At 39.7% G+C, this 18,398-nt stretch overlaps 1 long non-coding RNA gene across 1 annotated transcript in view; it reads left to right on the forward strand.

The window, feature by feature from the left end:
* LOC120756605 (uncharacterized) overlaps nt 1-18,398 on the forward strand; it is a 63,523-nt gene that overhangs the window by 44,017 nt on the left and 1,108 nt on the right. The gene's annotated exons all lie outside the window — the stretch shown is intronic.

The raw sequence follows: 18,398 nt of genomic DNA on the forward strand, positions 1-18,398 counted from the left end.
GAGATAAGTGACTCCTTACAGACATCTTTATCTGTAATGTAATGGAAGGGACCCGATATATCTCTCTGTCATGAAAGGTCTGTGATTCTCCTTATTGTCCTGAGTGGTTTTGGTCACTTTCCTGTCCTGGCACATAAACAGCACTCTCTGCACGGAGATCAGCTCCTGGCATTACGTTGAGCGTTGTGTGCAGGACACATACTCTGGAAACACCAGGGTAAAGGTTTTGCATAATGAGGCTGCACAGTGTTCATTTTTATGGGGTCAGTGCATCAGAAATGTGAAATATATATAAGAAGTAGGTTTAAGTCTGGGTGGCACTGAAGGTGTAGCATTTGAGATTTCTTTTCTGGAAAGTCAGGCTAGTTCCTATGTTACGTTGGAACATGACAATAAAAGAACCAAATATTAATCTGCATTACAAAATGATTAATCTTTGATGTTTCCATCCCAGGGAGTTTATTGCCAAAACTGTAGGAAGTGGGTGCATAAGGAAATGTTTTACATTAAAGATGACATCATTAATCTTCAGTATTTCTCTAAGCAAGACCTTTCCTGACCATGCAAAATGGTAGAGAAAGACAAAATTTACTTTATGTAAGGGAACTCTGAGAGGTATTAGGACAGAAAACTCTTCCAAAGCCATGGTTTTCGTGTTTGCCAGGGGTCAAGCTTTGTGCCCAGTGTAGATGAGCCTTTTGGAGCCAGATTGTCAATCCAAACGCAAGCTGCTCCGTTTCCTGTTTATGCCTGTGCAGAGTTACACATCCTGACTCGCTTGCCTTCAGCTGCAGGTTTTTCCGCACTCCCTAGGAGATTTCTTCATAAAAATGGTTTGTTATTTATCATTTAAGTAAGCTGTTGGAATTTTGTTAATTCCTGTTTTATTTAACACGTGCAAGATGGTGTCATTAGCTAAAGGAAGATAATGTTAAGGTAGTAAGAGTTACTGATACTACTAATTAAATGACTTTTGCAAAACAAAATCCGATCAGCCTATGCCTGAATGTAGAGAACTGATGCCAAGTTTACTGTTTCACAGAGGCCTGGCCTATTGTATATCTGACCTGAGGTTATCAGCAATTGAAACCTGGTCTAGTAATTTAAAAATAAGCTTTTTGTATATTACACATTTCCATTTTTCCATCTGTCATAAGATTAATTAAACATGTTTCAACATAAAGGGACATTCTTAGAAGAGCACTTTGCTTGGTACGTTTATGAAGCTCCTCCATGGACAAAGACTGTAAGAGTTTTTTATTGTTCAGCAGTATAGACCCTAAGTAGTCATCTTTTTTTTTTTTTAAATTACCCCACCAATAAAGTGGACTGAAAACCAGAGATCTGACAGTTCATGGTGCTTTGTCCTTTCCCTTTAAATTGGAGCACAAAAAGTTTTGATTATAGCCAGGTTAGGGCTGTCAGAGTTGTTCTGCATTGGCTAAATCATGCTTTTCTTAAAAATTTTACTAAATTTAATGAGCTTTCTTAATAGGTACCAAACAGCTTTTGTTAATGGCCTGTATTCCTGGCTTAAAAGCTAAAGAAGGGTAGTTACTGAGGAAGGAGATTGCTAATTAGGCCTTACTTCCAAGCAAATGTGGATGGTATTTGATAAAATGACTGACAATGAACTACATATTCCTCCCTCCACCTCTTCTGTTGCTTTACTGTAGCTAGAAATTAGATCTTTAACACATGCTACACTGACTGATATAAAAGGACCATATTGAAGTTGGAAGAAATTTTATTACTTTAACAGTGGACTTTGCCATAAAATAATTAATATATGGCATGAGCAGAGTGAGTGTGTAATAAAAAGCCATAGTATGTTGAACCAGCATAATTGCAAGGAAAAAGAGGGCATTTTGCAGCTTTTCTGGACATTTGACAGAATTAGGAGGAGCCATATTTTCACTGTACTCAGTAGGAGCAGAATTATACATGATTTTCAGCTGGAGTCAATTGGCCTCATTTCAAAGTTAATGGTCTTTTTGACCTTTACACTATCAAATAATATAACTTGTGACATACTGATAAAGACTGGCAAAAATAGCAGCTGTAGTGAAAATGAAGAATTTCTTCCTTTGATCATTTTGTGCCTAACTCCATTAAACTTGGCTGGGCTACCTATGCTTATTAATATTGTTTCCATTGGTATGGTATCTAAGTACTTCCCAAGGATTGATGGGTTTTAATTTAGTGATTCCCCTATGAGGCACAAAAATCTCATTGTTCTCATTTTAGGGGACTGAAACTAAGCGACTTTATGCATTGATTTGTGTAACTTAGTGTAAGACTCTTAGAGACATCTTAATTCCTTGGTGTTTCCACTCCCTGCTCTGAGGCAGGCTCGGCCACTCCCACTAGAAACTTAAGTACCAAAGAGTAACACCTGAAATCTTCATTCTGAACTTTGTGCCCATTCAAAACTCCCCCTCTCTCCATGAAAAGGAAACCCAAGGCAAACAATTCCCCATATAGACCATCCCAATCCACAAGGCAGCTATGGAAAAGTCTTTACACAGAAAAAATCTTCCATTTGCACAACTGAATGAATTCTTTTTCTGCCAAAGGTAGATTATATTTAATGATAGAGTAGAGCTGAGGTTAAGAAATTTGGTTTTAATAGATGTTTAGCTAATCATTAAATGCAATCAGGTTTGCTTCCTATGTTGTTTGAAGTCAAAAGGGTGGTCAGAGGCACTTGCAGACATTCTCTGTTGATAAATTTTCTTAAATAAATATTCTTAAATAACAGCTGATGAGAATATTTATATCTTGAGTAATCTGAGTATTGTTTGACTATCTTTTTCTATTTTTATCATATTTTATTGTTTGCTTCTTACATTATAGATGTACCTGATGTAAATTGCAGAAAATAGCATTTTAAATGCTTTTCCTCAATTGTCTTCTAAGTACCTCTAAGATCACGAAAACACCCTGCAGTACCCAAGTTAACCTTAGAAGGGTTAAGCAGCAATTCCCTTGGTGACCACGTTCACATTGTGAGATGCTTCAACACACATGTTTTGTCTATCAAGCCAAAAGAATATCCCATTTAGGGCTTTTCCCCACAGTAATCAAGGCTGAAGACAGCAAAACAGTATTCCCTTCAGAGAATGCAGCAACAACATGTACTCAACCTTTGTTAAAGATGAAGCTCTGCTACCAGTTCCTTTTGCAATGTATTGTAGTGTGGCTTAGTTTCCTACAGTGAAGGCAGCCAAGGTAAAAAATACAAGACTGCAGAATAGCGTAACAAAAATGTGCTGCTCTGCTTAAAACTCCTGAGTTTCAGACTTGCTTCTGGTCAAAGCTGGCCTGTTGACCCCTGTCCACTCTAGCTGAGTAAACCTTCAGGTCGTTGCTGAGGTATGTTTGCAGCAGGAACGGTCTTGGGCTCTAATTAAATGCAGAAGTTATGCAAATAGGCTTTCCAGATGTTTTAGTTAATAATATAAATTTAGTTAATTAATATAAATCTGAGCCTAATGCCTTCCGTTATTTTTGAGGTGAAAGCAGTGTTGTGAAATACTTGACTCTTTGAAAATGGTATTAAAACATGGTATTTGTTTTTCTCTTTTGTTTTGCACTTTTTTTTTTCCTTTTACTTACAACAAAATTCATTTTTGCCTACAAGAAGTATTTTGGCTGCCTCTTTCTGGGAAAAAAATATTGGCTGGCGTAAAAGCAAACAGCTTGTGGATTTGGCAAGATGATAAACACAAAGATTTCTCTTCCATTTGCAGCAGAATATTGCATTATGAGAAACATGAATAGTAATCTCACTTTTATGCACCTCAGGTTGGCTTGCTGGAGACCACTCAATTTTATTTCCAAAACCATACAAATAAAACTAAGGCAAGCAAAACAAAGTATGTTCACAGATTGGTTTTTGTTTTAAAATGTCATAGGCATATTTTTACTAAGAACACTTAGTTTTGACAGCCTCTTCTTTGTAGAATTCTCATCTGCTCTGATCATTTGATAAAGGCTAATTTTTCTAGGTTGCTTTACTTTTGTTTATTTTTTTCTTCAGAATTCTTAACCTTTTCATACTTTCAGTGTATTTTTAAATTATTGCAAAAATTCCCCTTCCTTCTCCTGTGGCTAAGCAGGAAGCCAGCAGGATACCAATACTGCTTACTCACGGAAATTAAAAGCAAAACAATAGGTAAGAAAAATAAAGAAATAGAACAAACAAGAGGCACTATCTTTTCTCTTAAAACTTAATGTGTTGTGCACTGCATATTCAGTATATTGGAGCTTAAAGTATTGAAACTTCTGCAGGAGATTTTCTGCAGAATTTGGCTCTTAGTTATTTGTTTCAGTGTCTGCAGCTGAAACATGGGGTTGAGCTACTAGTCTGTGTGTGTGCCCAAACTCCAGGGAGAAAAAGCAGTAAGTCAGCAGTGGTGGCCTTGCAGTCCAGAGTCCAAGTTAAGGGGTGATAGTTTTTGGAGAGGTATTCTGTTTATTAGCTTATTTTTGTCATATCCCTGCAGACACTGGTGTTTATGGGGCTCCCTAGGCAGGCATAGGTGATGCCAGGCTGTCTGGATATGTGTGTTCCTCCTATCCTCAGTGTGTTAGGTGTCTCACTCTTGGCAAGTCTTTCCTGAGATGCCTGGACTCCTTCTCCCAAGCAGAACTGCAGTGTGTGCCAGGAGAGCATTGTCCTTTGACTGGACCAGCACGGACAAGGGCACAAACATGTCCCCTGCTCGTGCAGTTAAAGATTACCTTAGAGAAAAAGAAAAGAGAAAAGGATGCTTCCTTCTTCTTTTCCCTTTCTTCCCGTGATGTGACCAAGTTGCCTATTTCCCCTTGAATCAAAATACACCTCATTAGGGTGGCTATTAGAAACATCTTCTAATGCAATTATTTAATTTCATTTATGTAACTGGTAACTCGCCTCTCCTTCAAAAACACTGATTCGGAATTCTCAGTCTCCTGTTTTTCTCCAATGTTGCCTATCTTTTATTCTCTTAAATTTTCATTTGTAAGTTCATATGAATGGAGACTTGTATCCAATTAAATATCTTCTCTCTAGACTTTGGGATAAACGGTCTTCTCCATTTGCCACTGACATGTGTGTGAAGAACAGCTCATAACATGATTGAACTCCATTGATTTTTCATAAAAGTTTAATAAGCTGATACAGGTCAAAAGCATTGCAAAATTTTTTATAAATTCCTGTGGTGATCTAAACAAGACAGTGGGGAGAGCAGGCATCAGATACACATTGAGTTACATGGAGGATAAATACATGCATGAATATGTGTTGAATTATGTGGAGGATAACAAGAACTTAAAACTTTTTGGTTAATTATTTTGAATATTGTGCTTCAGATTATGAGATTTATAACACTGTGTGACTCTCCTTGTTTATGTTTTGTATTTGTTTACACGTGATTTGCTCACAACTTCTTTAGTAGGAAACGGATCTTGGAAATATACTTTAATTGCTTCCCAAAAAGAAAACCTCAGATTTACACGTGAGCCCACTGAAACAATTGACTAACATTGCATAAATCCATTCAAATCAGGGGAGGTTCCAGTTGTGCTACAATTTTTAATCAAATCCGGGCAGAATTGTCTGATAAGTTCCCTGAGCTGGCTGCAGTATGAGTTAGGTCATGTTTGAAAATTGCCTGGACAAAATACGGAGCCAGGTACATCAGTTACAGATACCCTTTGGGCTTGCAATACAGAAAACACCCATGCAGAAAACCCAGTAGCTTCTCCAGGAGTTTGGGGATTGCCCCCAGGCCCCATCCTCTGCTCTGTGTTGGTCTGTGCCTGTGACAGTGGTGGGGGAAGCCTTGCATGGCCCATTGCTGCTGCTGAGCTTGTGGCCACAGGCCAGAGTCGCCATCTGAGCTCTGGCTGCGTCAGTCTCGTGTGTCATCCCTCAGGACATGAATCTTTCATGAGCAGCAAAACCTTTTTATGGCTAAACTTTGTTCCTTGAGCGTGCAGACTGCAGAGGAACAGGATGTTTATTGTGTGTACAGTGACCATTCCCACTGAAGAGTGGCTGCCTTTAGGGTGGGCACAGCTTCTTTGTGGGAATTGCCTCCTGGATCTTGGCACAGTGGTGTAGGTGTGAGTCCTGAGATGTCTAATATGTGCTGTGTTCCTCCCAAAGGCACTAAGAACAGAATTTATTACAAGTAAGGCATCATGTTTAATGTAGTCTTCAGGTCAGCATTAACAGATGAGGTCTCACAGGGTATGGTAAAATTCTTCTTATCACTAGCTGATGTTTTTGTGTCATATGTGCCATATAGATGGCTTTATGAAATGGTGTAGAATTTTCTTTAAAATTCAGAATCACAAAATACAGTTTGTTGAGAACATTAGTAAGTTTTGGCCACAGGTTTTGTGGCACAGTGCAAGTATCCTTTTAAGATAACCAAGAATGCCAACTTTCATATGGATCTAACACACTGAAAAATGAGCCTCGTGTTTCCTTGCTAGCTGGCTGGTATAAGAGGGGAGAATTCAGTGCTTGAGTCCAAAACCCTCTGGAAAGCATTTTTTATTGCTCCAATAAAGTCCTCCAGCTAGTTCAGTGTTTGCTATTGAAACCAAAGACACCTGAATATTCCTTAATATACTGGAATGTCCCAGATGGTCATTAGTAAGAACTGTGCATTTTCTGGTATGGCATACAGTTTTTAAAGGTTCCTCTCTATTATCATCTTCATTGCTGTCCTAGAGATGAAAAAGCAGGCAATTTCCTCTTTGCTTTATGCGCTGCATCAGTGCAACAGCCGTGTTCCAGCGTGATGCACTCAAAGTGTCAAGTATGAACCCGAAACTGGGGGGAGGATTCTGCAGGAGCTATAAATTCCCTGTTTTCCAGAGGTTATTTCTGCACTCACCCTTGATGTGCAGAACTTATTTCTGTGCTTGGGTTAATGTTTAGGTTTTCTTTATAGGTCCTCTTCTATTCTAAAACTAAATAGAAATCCTTCTGTTCATCTATTAAATTTGTGGGTTCTGTGTACTGTAGAATATGTTTAAGGGAGGGGGATTTTTTTTTGAATTATAGTTCTTCAAGTGAATTGGTTATTTTCTCTGTAACCTTTCCTGTCAGTGCCTTCAGAAAGGCAGTCCAGCAGTCACTTAGGTGTTTATATTTTATGGTTAGTAGATTATAATTAAAATGCATTTTCATGTAATTTTAATTTATCCAGTATTTATGTCAGGCTCGAGATCTTTGCACAGTGTCTGTTGCTCCTAAGACACAGTCATTTATCAGTCGCTCAGCATCTGATCTGTTCCTCGTTTCCCTCACACAAATGGGTCTTGAATGTGTTGCCTTTAGTTTTTATTCTGATAGAAAGTATTTATAGCAAGACTGGGACCTGCAGACAGTTAGCAGCTTTCAAAAGTCAATGAAGTGCTCTTTTTGCCAAGGTGGCTCACCGAGGAGAAAACATCTTCTGAGCTGGGGATGGACCCAGGAGGGGGGTGTGGAGGACAGGACTTGGTTGCCCACTGGTGGGTGGATGGCACAGGTCTGGACTGCCGCCTCCTGCCTGTGCTCCAGCTCTGCTCTCAGGTGGAGCTGGAAGGGTAGGATCCTCTGGGCCACCTACTCTTGTGATTTATGCTGAGTGCTGGATAGGTAGGGTACAGAAGCAGTTTATTTTCCATTTCTGTTCTGCAATGCCCAAATTACGTTGAAATGTTCATGAAAGTCACTCAGGTTGGCTAAGTTTTGCGTGTTGTGTGTCCCCCTGCCTTAGCTGTAAAAGGGGCATTACCTAGGTGAAATACCTTTTGGACCTACTGGGAAAAGAGACTGCATTTGTGTAAAACTGATTTTTTTTGTTGTTGTTTGTTTGTTTGTTTTTGGTTTGGGGTTTTCTTTCTGTTATGTGGCTGTTGATTTTAGATGTGAGAAAAGTTATTTTATGAATCCTTTTCTACCCTTTGAACATTAAACACCTTTTTACTGTTGTCTTGGTTATATTTTCTTATTAATCTCTTACTCTGCTAATGTGTTTTATTTTTTTCCTTCTCTGCAAAGACTTGTGACTTTTCAAATGCATGTGAGTAGCATTTATCCCCCTCCCTTCCAGTAATGTTTTGACTATTTATGTTTTATGCTTCTGAAAGACTCAGCACTGTGGGAAAACATAGAATGCTGTGTAGAAAATAAATCAAAGAATATTAATGGATTCAAATGAAGGGAAATGAAAATTGAATCCAGACTCATATTTGCCTGTAAATTATTAGATGAACACAAGTATAATTTAATAGAAAGTAATTTAACTGTAGCTTAGTAATGCTGTACTTTATCCTGCATGTGAATAGTAAGAAATGTGGTGTGCTAGGCAGGGAAACCAGTGTTTCTTACAGTTTGCATTAGAACCATTGGAAAACAGTAATGTAGGGAATCTTAGGGATAAATCCAGAAAAAGCAAGTCGACACTCACAGAATTCTTATTTACGTATAAATGATACCAGAGCTGCAGTTAACTCCAAATGCTCAGGAAACTTTAAACATGAATTTCGGTCAGAGGCCTTTGAGTTTTCTTCTTGTCTCTTTTTTGTCTCCTCTGCCCTCCCTGCCATGTTCCTCTTGTTTTCCACCTCCCTACTTGGCAGTTTCTGCTGCCCTTGCATTGTCTCAGCTCCGATCAGCTGCCCAGGGAGGCGGCACTAATGCCAGCACGTGGTGCTGAATTCCGCAAGGCTGTCTGAAGGTGGAGGCTCTGCAGGAGCTACTGAGTTGAGGTCTGCCAATGGCTGGGCTCTTGCCATCCTCATAGTGCCTTTATGGCCACGTGTAACCTCCACTGCCCTAAGCAGGGACGAAGGACACCCAGGGGGGCTGCAAGAGATCCCAGCACATCAGCACACACCACACAGGCTGTGGGAACAACCGCAGAGAGCTGCTGAGGAGCAGTGACCTGTGTGCCAAATGCAGCCACCTCTCACAGCAGGAGCTACAGGAGCGCTGAGAGCCTGGAGTTTATGGAAAGCGCTGGCTGTGTAGGAATAGCCCGTGTCTTCTCCAGTGTGGAGCAGGTGGGGGAAGTTCCCTGAGGATGGGCCTTGCCTCAGCCGGGGCGATGCCCATGGGAACTTCAGCCAAGTGCTTTAGAATGAAATGTATGCTTGTTTCCTGTATGGGAAGAGCTGTGCCCTGAGGAAATGGGCAGTGCTTTCCATATAGAGGGCTGCTGTCTAAGCAAACTTTTCTGGTGCAGAAAAGGAGGAGCGTGGGGCTGAGGAAAGGGAATGCAGCTGAAGGATTTGTGTATCTTACCATTGTTTTTGGCAATAATTGTCTTGGAAGTATTTTAAGTGAAATCGGTGAAAAATACATGAATAAATAATAGAAGGAAAGATTTACATTTTGGCCGTATAAATATTTTTGAACTAAGCTTTTAAGGCTTTCACCTGAGCATGTTAGGCTCTGTAGTCCCGAAGAACAACTAAGTAGCTGTCATTAATTTTTGTTTCCCTTTTACCATGTAGTTTTCATGGCTTGGCAGTGTTTGGGGCAGTCGTCTGTGAAGTGAAGGGTGCCTTTCCTCATGAAACCCCTGTGCCAAATTCCCTTCTGCCACCAGGCTCTGAGCCTGGGTGACAGGCGCTCTTGGTCTTCTGCTCTGCTGCTTCCTGTGACAATCTCAGTGTCTTGCCAGATGTATTAGGAGAGAAGGAGAAAAACTTTGTTTGTCCCTGGAAGCAGAGGCAAGCAAATACCAAAATACTGAAAGCTTGTAAGACTTTATGTGAAAGAGGGAGGTTCAGATACACCATTCAGTGTTACTGATGTGTCTGAGAGCCCCTGTCTACACTGGTTTCTGCTTTTGTTTATGCTAGAGGAGTGACGACAACAGAAGCACAGGGGCTAAAGCTGTCCTTTGTGGATGTTGCTTGGGTACAGTTATTCTGAAAGGTTTTTGAGGAAGGCACTACCTTCTTGTTTTTCTTCAGTTTATTTGTGAGGATTTTTTTTCTTTCCTCTCTTTTTTAAAAAAAAAACTTATTCTGTTTGCTTCTCATATTATAATTCCATTTTCTTCTTTCTGTCTTTATTTTGCTGAAGGTACTTTGTTTTAAATTTTTTGTACTTTCTCTTCTGTTATGTTCCAATGTGTAGGCTGGTTTTGATCTTTGAACTTTAGCAAAATACCCGTTCCCAAAGCAAGCATGCCTTCATAACCTGCTTTATTTTGTAGATACATAGACTTATTGATCAAACTGGTTTTGGTGTGGTTTTGACAATCATGCAAGTAAACAGCAAGAGCAGATCTTCATATTGTATGTGAACAGTGAAATGCAACTGGATTATATCAGAGAAATTAAAGAGTACTTTATCTGTAGCAGCATTACCTGTATTGCCCGGTGATTGCTGCACTGAATAAAGCCTCTAAATCTCATGGAAGGGCATGATACAGACATTCAGTTGAAGGGTTTTTTAAAAAGGATTTGAAACGGTTTGAAGTCCTTTCTTTTTAAGAGGTTCCCCCTCATCTTTCTATAAATAGTCTCTCTTAGTAACATAACACATAGGTCGCTAGGATGGTCTGTGTTCTGTGTCATGAAATGAGTAACTAAAAAGATTAAATTTTCATTTTGTGAAGTTTCTCTATAGGTTGCCAGGAGAGGAGAGAGATTGGTGGGTGCATAAGTGATATGATGAGTGCGCACATCACTGTTTTTGTTGATTTTTTGATACATCACTGCAAATGTGAGCACAGAGTTAAATTAGTGAAGTCTTTTTAGATTAATTCAATCCCTTTTCTGGCAATGCTTTTTTGAGTGATACTGTCTGTAAGAAACCCTTCATTTTACAGAGCCATTGCAGGTGGCTTTAAGGAGGAGCTGGTGGTTTGCAGTATTTGGGGGTGACTGCAGAGGGATGATGCCCCAGCACTCCCCTCCTCCTCAGCCATGTGTATGTACCCTGGCACAATGATCCACGCTGTGGGTTAGGATGTGTTAGGTAGTGGACTGTGAAATAGATTCTTAGCTGTATCAATATTTACGTTATGACCTTCTGTCCCTAGTGAACACTTATTTCTGAAAAATCAAAAAGAAGGAAACAAACTCCACCCCCTTCAACAACAAAAAACCCTACCCAAACTCATACGATGTAAATAAGTTGAAAACCCCACAAAACTTCTATTGAGAGCTTTCTGGCTGTTGCTGTGTTTTGGAGCAATACATTGTCCGAGATACAGCACTGCTATGATGTATTAGACTAATATATCATAAGAGTGTCATAGCTCTGATGATGTATTAATGGAATACGTTGTTAAGGTGCCATAGCTCTTATGATGCATTATTCCAAACATGGCCAACTGCGTGGGTTAGCATACAAGCAAGTGTGTGTGTCAAGTAGTGTTTCTCTACCTAAAAGTTCCCGTGCAAGAGAAGTTAGGATGACCTGAAATTCAGGAGCTTCTGAAGAGAGGGGTTGAGCTGGGTGGGACCAAAATTGAGGCTGGAACTGTGTTCTTACAAAATCTCTGAATGTACAGAAAACACGGGGAGGGAAGAGGAAATTTGCTTTACTGAAGCAATGATGAATTTTCATTCCCTTTCAAAAAGTACAGTGATTGTGCTGTATTACATGAACAAGTTCAGCATTTTTCAAAAATGTTTTGACAAGATTTTTTCAAGGTATTTTTTTTAATTTGCTATCATATTTTCTGAGAAAATTAGGTTGAATAGATTTTATGCAGATATAAACACTTCTGTTATAGCTGTTATTCATCAAATTTTTCTTGTATCTGACAGCTATTTTCTGGTTTCAAAAAAGGTAAGTTCTGGTAAGCAGCCTTTTAAGAAAGTTTGGTTTTACCGCATTTCCAGACACAGACAGCTTCGGACAAGCTTTGGAGAAGCAAACTGATAAATCCCCCTCCCCCTGAAAGTGATATCAAACTTGAACAAAAGGCATTAGAAAGCACATTAAATACTGATGATGATACTCACCTCCTTGTTCCCTAACAAAAAGACTTTATGTGTTGGGTGTGTTTATACTTACAGACTTTGTATCTTCTTGCCTTATTTAAATGCCCTGTATTGTCGTATTATGGATGTTATGGACCGCGTGTATGTCCTTGAATAGAGTCTATTTTTGCCTGGTTTTGCTGTAAATCCAGCTCACAGTTGTTCTGGTCTCGCAGTGGCACACACTTACTAAATTTGAATATTGCTATTTAATCTAATTAATCTCTTGGAGATTTTTTTTCCATTCATAGAGCTGGGTCTAAGATATGCCCATTATTGATTGCTTTTTCCCTCTGCCATGCTTAGAAAGAGAAGGATGCAGAGGTAGATGTAAAATACCACTTTTTGATGACTCTATACAGAGGAAAGCGTGGGAACATTTCCAGGTACTGAAAATCAACCTTTCCAGTATAAATTGCTCTTTTGCTCTTTATGATGAGAGGCATAAAGTATCCAGTGAAAAGGTTTCATTTTTCAGGTTTCACGGCACACAATATTTGCATAACTTTACCCACTTTTCACATCACAGTATCTTGAACGCTAGATGGCATTGGCATTGTTAGTGTAAGTGGAGAGGAGATGGAGGATACTCAAACCTTCTTCTTACAGTGGTCCCCATCTTTCTTCCTGCCATTTGAGAAACCCAATCAGACAAGAAAATCCTCAAGTTCCCAGAGTTAGGACCATACCAAGTGCTGCATTTTCAGGTAACCTTCACTGATTGCTGCATGGTCAGTGCAGAAATGACCCAACCTACGTAGCAGATTCCTGCTACTGGGTGGTTTTGCATGGTGCAGAGCTGAGATTGCACCTGCAGCAACCCCAGACATAAGCTGTGGAAGACACCATGCATGGACTAGCCAGCTACTGTGTTATGGTGCATTCACAGTGATTAGCAGACTGCATTTTGTCTTGGCTGGGCTCTTGTGGTTTTTGTGGGATTATTTTGGTTTGCTTTTGTTTGCTTGGTGTTTTTTTTTTTTTTTTTTGTTTGGGTTGGGTTGGTTTGGTTTTTTTTTTTTTTTTTTGGTGGTTGGTTGGTTGGTTGGTTTTTTTGGGGGGGGTGGTTTATTTTTGTTTGGTTTTTGTTTGGTTGGTTTTTTGTTGTTTGTTTAGTTTTTAAATTCTGATAAGCTCTGTAATAGTTACTGTGATGGTTAATTTCTTCTGATCCTGTCACCACTCTAGCCCATAAGCACAGGAAATTATTACGCTAGTGAGTATTCTAGGAATCTTTCATTAGAAGCAGCAGTTAACTAGGGATGTTAAAAGCAATCTGCACATATAGATTTGTATCTTTTTCAGGCCAGCAGAACAGTGTTTGCAGCATGAAAGCTGATATTAGAAAGTCAAGTTGCTGTCCTTTAATAGTGTGGGTATGACCTTGGCTTTGTGTTCCATTTTGTTACAGGCTTATTTATGAAAGCCTAGATGCAGAGCTTGAAGAGAATCTTGGGAAGGAGTGAAGAGTAATTTCTCTGTGTTGTTTCTTCTTCAAAGCTTGGTGTGAACTGATACCAAGTGGCTAAGTCTGGGATTAGATGATGATTCCCTGCATGATATGGGAATTTGGCATCTCCTCAGTGATGCTCTAAACCTTCTTAAAAGGTCTGTTCTGACCCAAACCATTCTGTGATGACAGAAGTTTAATTCTATTGACTGAACCTGTTTCTTTAGGGATGGCTGTGTAAAAAAGGGCTGTGAAAGCCATTTGTGCTTGGTGATATCACAGGATAAGATCTGTAGTAGACCCACAATTCCCTTCTTTTAGAAGCATGCTGTTTAAAACACCCTGGGTGGGTTCCATCCCTTAAATTTGCATTATTTGTGGAATTTACATATCCTAAGTAGTAAAGGAATTGTTTGAGAAGGAATGCTTTGTTCCTACAATATAGCAGTGTATTTTATACAAGTTGCTGTAATCTTTGATTGGGGAGTCATGTATAACCTAGAATCAGAAGCAATTATTTTCATAACAGTTTAGTGACATGTCACCAGACTTGGAGCAGATGGGTAAATGGATTCCCAGAAAACTGTGCTTTTTGTTCTGTGAATATTATCTAGTTTTTGCTGATTAAAATTAAGACAGGAGATGGCAAAATAAGGAAAGTGGTAGGGCCTGAAAAACTGAGTCAAGAAACAGTTTCATTAGGGTAGTGATAGAGAGAAGTATGAAAACAGTGCTGTCTCTCGACTGCTATTCCTTTATTAAGCAAAAAACCTTTTCAAATGCCTGTTATGGTGGTAGCTAGCTAGGGACTCAGCCCCAGGTCAGGGCTTTGTCATGCTAGTGATTAGCATACAGCTTCCTGCGAAATGGATGAAATTTAGAGGTTTGTTTTCTTTAATTAGGGTTGGGTTTTTTATACTATCATAGAGGTAGTATCAGTGATATTAGAGAGCAGTACCTTTCAGTTGTAGACATGCTGTATTTCAACTTCTCTGAACACAAAAACACACTGCTAGGGCAAAGAGATAGAAAAACTCGTTCTTAATATTCTTCCTATGTGTTGTATCAGCCAGAGCTGGAGTGAACACACTGTTCTCAGTGTTTGAAATGCACTATTTGGAAGATCTGTAAGAGCTGTGCTCTGTGGCTTTACCTTTTACAAATCATACGCCACCAGTCACATGGTCCCATGGTCAATCCAGTCCTTATGGTGTGTTTGAAATGTTAAGTGTCTCTCTGGTATGGAGGTTCCTCTCTGAGGAATCTGTGAACATGAAGCATGTGGGGACCCTCCCCAGGAGTTCTGTAGTTTGAACCTTTGGCAGAGTCAAAGAAGAAGGGAGACTTATTCCTACCTGTTGAGCTAGGAGGTCCAAAGCAGAATTTTTTGAGGGATGTATTTCCAGAATTGCCTCCTTTCTTCAAGGAAACTTGGAATTTGTGTTCCCTGTCTCCTCTCCTACAGATAAATTTAGTTACTAAATTATTGACACATTTACTTTAATGCTGTAAAATAATACATTACTTTTTACTCTGTTTTCACATGTTTAATGCTTCTAAAATGTTTGCTGTGTGGTAACTTCCTCCCATGGGGAAGGACAGCTGGGCACAGTCCTGCTCTGCTTGTTGTCCTCATTAGCTCTGGCAGGGAACAGCCAGGCAGTCTCCTGAGGGGACATTTCAAAGCAGAGGATGTGAGGCAGGGAGAAGAGTCTGATGGCCTCTGTGACTACTGCCTTGGAGATGGACCTTGGTAATGAAGCAGAAACTTTTAGGAACTTTTAAGGGATATTGTCTTGGTTTTGGAAATGGAGTGTTTCAATGCATTTGTCTGGACACGGTGCAAGGTTGCAATGGATTTGGAGAGTGAACTCTTAACAGTCAGTGGACCTCTCAGAACTTTCATCACAACAGTATGATATGGGATCCCAGCAAGTGTTGTAGCATAATTTATTGATGTCAGTGCTGGTTGTGCATGTAAATGTGATCTTTCTGAAAATGTGCATTACTAGGAACTGCCATGTGTATCTCTTTGACAAAAGAGGCTGATTTGGGTGATGCCTTGGGAAGGCTGACCTGGAACAGAGACTAGACAGAGCTAAGAGAATAAAGTAGGTACTTACTGAAAGGCCTTTAGGGTATACCTTGGACAGTGCAAGGGCCTGGCCAGGGCTACACCCAAGATGGACCCAAAATGGTCACAAAATAAATAACCAGTAACAAGGTCGCATACTTTTATAAGTTCTGCTCTATTTGCATATTGGGGTTTAATTGTCCAATTACATCTTCAGATTAGGAAGTCCCATCCTTCTTGTTCTCTCTCTTCAGCCCACCGTTGTTTATGCTTTTGGGCCTGAAAATTTGTACCCGTTGTCCTTGGTCTCAGGCTGGAAAAGGATTTGTTTTGTCCGCCTACTCTGTGAAGAGAGCTTATTAACACTTAATATGAGGCTCAGAATTATAAACCTGGGCAGCACAAATCTGAAAAACATAGAGCTAAAACTTAAGGCATCATGGGAAATTAAAATAGATTTTTTTATCTGTTAGCTTCACAAGTAAGTTCCTTGTAACTGTTACCACTGGCCCAATGAACCAAGTCCCCCCATCAACTCTTTCACTTAATGATGTCCTTTATTACAGTTCAGCAACCCAGTTGAGTAGCTGCATGGTGAACTAAGTGCTTCTGAAAGCTCAGCAGTAAAATTTTTGCTCGTCAATTGCTGTGAAAATGTTCTTCTGTGGCTTGAGTAGGCATTTTTTAGCGTGGTTTAGGAGAAATTACACACTAGCCAAACAAATCAGCATTGATGGATGGCTGTAGCCATCAACCTACAAGTAATGATCAAAGATCAGTGTGGATGAGAGAGGTTTTACAGTGTGTTGATACCACCAAAGACGTCTCTGTGGTCAGAACTTCAACAGCAGATACAAAATGAGACTCATTTGTATCCCAGTTTTTAATTTGTTTTGTTTTGTTTTGTTTTAAATAACTCCATGCAATCCTCCTCCCTCCTGGCTCTTCCTTGCTTCCTTGCAGAAAAGTGCACTCTTGTGTGGATTAGCTTATGGTGTTTCCAATTTTCAGTGTGTCAGGGAACAGAAGAACCCAAATAAACTCTGTTATGTGAATGGGCTGTGGAAATAAATTTCTGTATAAGAAAGTGAATTGACTGCCCTTAGACATTCTCAGATTCTTTGTTTGCTCTAATTGGTTTGCTTTAATTAATTACATTGCACTTCTGTTGTAATTTTCCATGGCTTCTCATTAAGCCTTGCCTTTTATCTTTTCCACTCTTACTGATCTGTGCAACAGGTGTGCTAACTACCTTTTAGCATCCTGGGTGTAAAATGAGAAAGATTTCCATCCGCAGTGTCTTGGTGGTTGTACCCATTCTACATGTGCCACGTGAGTGCTGCTTGTAAACAGCCTGAGCTGGGGTACAGAGATCCTTTGTCATTCCAGAGGTAGATGGTGCCTAGGGAATGAGGCACGGCAAAGGTCTCAAACTCAAGGGTTTTATTTCTGGGGAAATTCACATCCTTAAGATCGGTTTTGTAATGCAAGTTTCTTGGAAAAGGCCCTCCTTAGTTTTACGTTAATAAAAGATGTGTATTTGGCTTCATGTCAGAAACAGGAATTCAGAGACTTTGAAAAACCTTTGAAGACTGTTACAGCTGTAATTGGTGTGTTTTGTCTTGGGTGGAGAATTTGAAAGGTTTATTTCAAGAATATACACTCTTAAGGGCAGGAACTGTTACTCATCTGTGTTTGGAAAGCAGCACCAACACAGTCTGGATAACAATGATTCTACAGAAGGTTAAAAGAACAATTAAAGAGTGGAAATAATGACCTAAGGGAGGAACACTTAACTTAGCATGCCGACAACTGCACATCATGTGTTTGGGGAAATCTGAGGGGATAGAGAGTGAGAGAGTTGTCGGAGAGACTGATACTCTCAGAAGAAATATGTTTAAATCTCTGCTTACATTTCATAGAAATTATATCAAATAACTTGAAGAAAAATCCTTTGAAACGGAAAGAGGGAATTTGTCCTCATTTGTGTTTTCTCCCAGGAGAGCTTGCCTCATTTTTGGTTCTTTCTCTTTCCTTTCTGAGTACCTGGGGACAGGGGGAGTCTGTCAATTAAAGAGCATCTCCAAAGCCCCACTTTATTGTGTACAAGGAGATGCACACAAAAACTGCTGGGTAAATCTAGCTTCCCAAGGCCGCTCTTCCAGAGCAGTGTCCCTCCAGGGTGGATACACCAGAGGTGTCATGTCCTGACACTACTTAGCAGCTATTTTTTGTGTCTGTTGCAAGTCTGAAGCATTACTGAGACACTCATGTTTCTGGAACAGCACAGGATGTAGGTCAGCCTTGGCTGTGTCCCACAGGTGGGAGGATCAAGGCAACGCATCCTGGGCATTTTCAGGGATTACAGGTGAGTTTGTGACTGAAGAGAATTATGAATCCCTGGGCTGTGTGCTCTGGATCTCCAGAAAACAACTCTCACACAAGCTGAACTACAGACCTGCCCTTTAAATACCTCATGATTGGCAGACCTATTTTATGTATACACAATTATATATAGAAAATCATCATCATAAAAAAGAATGATAATTTTAAAATGGGAGAGAATTTTTGCTCTTTTATCAGTCTTCTTGAACGCATCAATTATGTCTGTATATGCACTTTTTTCTAAAATAGTTCTTTAAACTACAAACAAATTATCATTTTCTTCCTGGCTACATTGGTTTGTATTGTATTACTTGCAGCTTTCATGAGAAGGCATTAAACAAAGCAGAACAACTACAAAGTAACTACCAGGAAGAAAACAGGGTTTTTCTTGTGTTCTTGGCCTCGGTTTTATCACCCTGAAGTGATCACTTCCTTTCTGGAGCTTTTTTCTTGTTTTGTGTATATTATTTCAGTGTGTAGTTGGCCGCATGAAAT

The sequence above is a fragment of the Hirundo rustica genome, chromosome 9 (genome assembly GCF_015227805.2).
Source record: "Hirundo rustica isolate bHirRus1 chromosome 9, bHirRus1.pri.v3, whole genome shotgun sequence".
NCBI classification, from domain to species: domain Eukaryota; kingdom Metazoa; phylum Chordata; class Aves; order Passeriformes; family Hirundinidae; genus Hirundo; species Hirundo rustica.